Here is a 6000-nt window from a genome sequence, read left to right on the forward strand (position 1 = left end):
TGTGATGAAGTTGATTCAGCTTTTCTAAACTTCTCATGCCACAATACCAGTATCTCTCATGCTAGTTCTAATGATGTTCCCTAAATTGTGTGTGTCTTTCGAATATTGCTTAATGTTTTGTAATAATACCCCTTTAGCAAACTAGTAGCTGCTGTATTTTGTTGTTATGGTAGATATCACCTAGCTGCTCCACAGCTAGAGTGATTTTATATCTTTGTTGAACTGTCTGAACTTGTTTTATGCCTGCATTGTAATATCTTAGTTTCTAATGAAACTGGTGGTATAATACCACTCTTTTCAAAAAAAAAAAGTAGATGCTATTATTCGTAGCATTGAACTTTTTTTACGCAAATACTACAATGATTTTTTTTTTCTTTTTTTCGTGGACGCTATTATTTACAACGTATTTTATTTTTACAGTTGACATGTCTAGTTAAGTTGATAGAAAATATAAAAATAAATTAAAAAATAATTATTTTTAAATTAGACATTCTTTTTTTAAATAAAAATTACATTTTTTTTTTATTTTTCAATTTTTTGTAGATTAACTATACATGTTAACAGTTTAAAATAACTGAATGCTATGAACAATAGTGTCTACATAAAAATAAACAAAAATTGGACGTCGTGAACAATAACGTCTGCATAAAAATAATACGGTTTCAATGTTGTGAATCTGAATTTCCTTGCCATGTTTCGGGATTTCTCGAAAACAATGCTAGTTATTTTAATATATTTTTGTAAATGCTACAAATAAAAAAAATCAAAAAGCCAAGAAGCTCAGCAGCCTCAGCTTAATTAATAGTAGTGTCTAATAAAAGTGTTGTGCATTGTTGTTGGGTGTTGTCATGTCTGATATTTGTATCTTGCGGTATTGGTATAGTTATAAAAAAATAATAATAATAAAAAAAAAAAAACATAAGTATTGTATTGTATCATGTCTCATAGTGCCGAAATCAAATGAAATATGAATATCCGCGCAACAAAGGGTGGTAACTATCGTGTTTAGACATGTCTAAAATATCCCTAAAAATATTTTGTAATTAATTAGTTAGCTATGAATTTATGTGTCTCATTAATACGGTCAAAAGAGAATTTGTATTTTATTATTTTAAGATGTATTTTGTGGATTTCTATGAAAAAAAAATTGAAAGTCTTTTTTGGGAGTAGAAAAAAAACAGGTAAAGTAGTATTTAATGTTGAGAAGACTTTAGAATAGTAAAATAAAGCTATATGAAAAATTAAAAGAGTAGGGTTAAAATGCACCATTGTTTTTTGCCCCAACCATGCCCCATTTCTATATCTCCGTTTACAAAGTTCAAATAGTCGATCCGAACCGTTCATCTTGTTCTACATATTAAAATGTGCTTAGAGACCAAATTTTATATTGTTTGGAATTTTTTTACTATTTTTTTATATAGGTACAAAATCACTACATCTGGACCATCCAAAAACGGTGATTTTGTACCTATCTAAAAAAATAGTAAAAAAATTCCAAAAAATATAAAATTTGGTCTCTAAGCACATTTTAATATGTAGAACAAGATGAACGGTTCGGATCGACTATTTGACCTTTGTAAACGGAGATATAGAGATGGGGCATGGTTGGGGCAAAAAACAATGGTGCATTTTAACCCTACTCAAATTAAAATTAGATTGTAATAAAAAAGTTGAATTATTATGAATTTTATTTGGTCCTTGGTCCTCTTTGTCCCATCTTGAATGATGTATTAGTTAAATTTGTTAAGTGTTTTTGTGCATCTTTTTTACTGAACGGTGTCAGTGGACGTAAAGTCATTGAAAATGTTAAACTAAAAATATTGTTATTAAAGATTTATTATACAACTGAAATATAAAAAAAAACCTTATTTTAAATCTAAATGGAGAATATATGTTTTTGTCTAGACTAAGTGATCTAAAATAAATATATCTGATCGATTTGGTAGGGTCCCGAAAAAAATCATTATTAAATAACGTAATGATTTGACGTGTTCATTTTAGATCAAACGCCTCAAATCTAAATCTAAAATCTAAAAAAGAAGAGACCTATGTGCATTCTATTATCACACTTTTATAGTTCTATTGGTTTCTTTTCAGTAATATATAATTATATATATAGAAAGAAAAACTATGTCCTAACATGACTCCATTCTTTCTGCAGAATTTTTTTTATTGATAGAAATAATATAGAATTTTAGATAAATTACATGAGTAAAGGAACCGATTTTTTTTTCGGTTCTTTAGAAAAAATATTTTCTAAATAAATTAAAAAATTATTATCGGGCCTTTCTAAAGAGACCGAAATTTTGTTTTGGTTCTTTCTACATAATCAAAATATTTATGTAATCTCTAATTTTATATATTATTCTAATGATATTTCTATAAGTAAAAAATACTGTTGTTGATTTCCAACGTATTAGGTAGGGGCCAGCCATATCGCTTTTTTTAAGGCAATTTTTCCTTAAAAAATAAATAAATGAACTTTTTTAGGCTACTGTAAGAAAACTCCATAGTTCCAAACCCTCTTTTTTTCGTCCTTGTTGCGCAAGCTATTTATTTTTGGAAAATTTAAAATTAATTTTTCAGCCAATTGATTGTTTTTATAAAAAAAAAATAACAAGAATTGAACCAAAGTTTCGATTTAAACATGAATTGATCAAAATTTTAATTCAGTCTCTCCTCATATGTGAAACTATGTGTTGATCATAACTAACTTAACCAGTCTTTATGATATAAAAATTAGCACTTTAGTTATTTTATATTTTATATCTTTTAGACTCTTTAAAATAAAATTATACTAAAGTAACTTATTTAGTCTCTTAATCTTACTTTTATGATTTTGTCTCGGCTTTCTTTTTTTACATCACCATGCTACGTACTATACGTGATTTCAAAAATTAAGTACATGCTACAAAACTAAAAATAACAATAAATGTTCGGTAATTTTTTATCTGTAGAAATTAAAGAAAAGAAAGAGAGAAACAGAAAGAGTATACCATATTTTTAATTAGTAAAAAGATCAGTAGGACTCCTACCAACCTTAAAAATAAAAAAGTTTGGATCGGTAAGAATTCTACTGATCCAAACCAGTTTGTCATTTTTTCTTTTAATCTTTTCTAATAAATATAAAAAGATTTTGCAAAAAAAAGAAGATAAAATGTCTTAAATTTAGATATAATATAAACATTTCATCTATTTTTTTTTAACTTTCCATATTTTACTAAAGATCGAATATAAGAATTCTCTCCATCTATATATTAGATTTAAAAAAAAAACTAAGTTTTGATCGGTATAATTCTTACCAATCCAAACTTTTTTATTTTTAGAATTGATGAAAATTCTACCGATCTTTCTACCAATAAAATATATGATATACTCTTTCTATTTTTTATTTCTATAAATAAAAAATTTCCTAAAAGTTTCCTATTTTTCTTTCTAATTTTTATATTTCGATGTGACATGCTTCTGAGAAAGCCTGAGATGCTAGGTTAAACTTTAGATAGCTCGGTTCAGAACTTCAGATATATTATTTTTGGTTGAAAATTTTAAAGTGTGATTTTGACTGTTTGGCTTTTGCTTTAATTGAACAGTTCGTGATAATGAGTGAGTCTATGGTACAATGCATATTACGATTTGGCACCGTGCTACGGCTCTATATTTGAGTTTTTAAATTCTAACGGTCGATCCGAACTGTTCATCTTGTTCTCCATATTAATATGTGTTTGGAGACCAAATTTTATATTTTTTGAAAATTTTTTATTATTTTTTTAGATTTATTGAAAATCACTGTTTTTGGATGGTCCAGAATTTTCCCAATTTTTTTAAAAATACCCAAAACAAAAAATAAATAATTTAAAATGCCCAGGTTTTGGACAAAATTTTAAAAATGCCCAAACCGCCTCAAAATTCGGCGGTCCGGAATTTTAATTCCTAACCGCCCCAAAATTCGGCGGTCCGGAATTTTAATTCCTAACCGCCCCAAAATTCGGCGGTCCAGAATTAAAATTCCAAACCGTCAATAAATTCGGCGGTCCGGGCCTTTATATACCCCACACTGCAATCTTCTCTCTCCTCACAATTCATTTTCTCAAAATCTCACTCTCTCTCCTCCCCATCCGAATTTCTCCTCTCTTTTCTCCTCTCTTCTTCTCTCTTCTCCCAATTTGCAAGTAAGTCCCTATATTTTTTTAAAATTTCATTTGTAGTGTAATTAGTTATAATTAGTTATAATTATAATTAATTAATTACGGTACCAATTTAGTGGTAATTAGTGTCAATGTAGGTACCAAAATATTTATAATTAGTGATAATTATGGTACCAAAGTTAGTTTTAATTTTATTTTGGATTATTTAGTCCAAAATTTGATCGTAATTAGTGCTAATTAGTTATAATTAGGGTTAATTAATTACGGTACCAATTTAGTGGTAATTAGTGTCAATGTAGGTACCAAAATATTTATAATTAGTGATAATTATGGTACCAAAGTTAGTTTTAATTGTATTTTGGATTATTTAGTCCAAAATTTGATCGTAATTAGTGATAATTAGTTATAATTAGGGTTAATTAATTACGGTACAAATTTAGTAGTAATTAGTGTCAATGTAGGTACCAAAATATTTATAATTAGTGATAATTATGGTACCAAAGTTAGTTTTAATTGTATTTTGGATTATTTAGTCCAAAATTTGATCGCAATTAGTGTTAATTAGTTATAATTAGGGTTAATTAATTACGGTACCAATTTAGTAGTAATTAGTGTCAATGTAGGTACCAAAATATTTATAATTAGTGATAATTATGGTACCAAAGTTAGTTTTAGTGATAATTATGGTACCAAAATATTTATAATTAGTGATGATCCTATTTTGCCCAAATAACATTTTTTTTTCATATTAACGTAATTTAATCAATTGTAGCATGTCTAATTTTTTTCCAAACGTAGGATGGCTAGGGGACGGCCTAGGAGACCACCACCACCCGACCATACTGATGATCCCATTTCCGTGGACAGCACGGAGCATTTTAGTCCATTATTATGGATACCTCATAGTGAGCATCGAGTCTCACTGGCATCCCGAGAGGTACTTGATTACTTTTTCCTTTCTTTTTTGAAAGTTTAAATTTTTGCTAATTGCTCATTTTTTTAGGTTTTTATGTTGTTTTCTTTTTTTTTCAACACAGAGTCAGGACCCCTTAGAATGTAAGAATCGGGCATACGGCATGCAGTACTACTCTCGGATGGACCCGTATCTACGAAATTTGGGGTTGTACCATTTGGTCGATATTTTGGAGACGGAGAGTAAGGCTACCAATGCATCCCTCATCCAGGCACTAGTGGAGCGATGGCGCCCCGAGCGATTGGCGCAGAGTACAGAGGGATGAGCCCGATGAGCCCGCTGTTCATGCTAGTCAGATGCCACCGGAGCCCACATCTCAGCCAGAGTGGGACTACCATCGTTGGATATTGAGCATGTCCGGCTGGCACGGCTTTTGGGATGAGCATGGACGTGCAGTTCTTCCCCAGGTATGGGATTTTATATTTTATGTCAAATTAGTTACACTTTTCTCCTTCGGTAAAGTAAGTTAGGTAAAATTTATTAAATTATTGGTCTCTTTGCAGGGTCCTACTACATGCCGACACCGGCTGAGCACCAGGCTGGGTCTCCAGAGATCCAGCCGATGCGAGAGTCTCCGGAGATCCACCCTACGCAGGATGAGAGCTTGACTTTCAGCCTTGCAGATTTTGTTCGAGACTATCAGTTCGACACAGCCGCCTCCCCGACACTGCGTCAGCCGTATCCGGAGAGGTCTCATGATTGGGAGGCCTCTGGTAGCGGGACTCAGCCTGACTATGGTTCCCAGCTTGCGGCATCCTTGTTCCATACCCCCCCGCCACCACCAGTTACCCACACCGCCGATGATCCATGGGGTACAGCACTCATGATGAGCAGAGAGGCTGAGCCCATGGAGGAGATCACACCAGCTCGTGTGGCGCAGGA

Source organism: Carex rostrata, chromosome 9 (genome assembly GCF_964058835.1).
Source record: "Carex rostrata chromosome 9, lpCarRost1.2, whole genome shotgun sequence".
NCBI lineage: Eukaryota > Viridiplantae > Streptophyta > Magnoliopsida > Poales > Cyperaceae > Carex > Carex rostrata.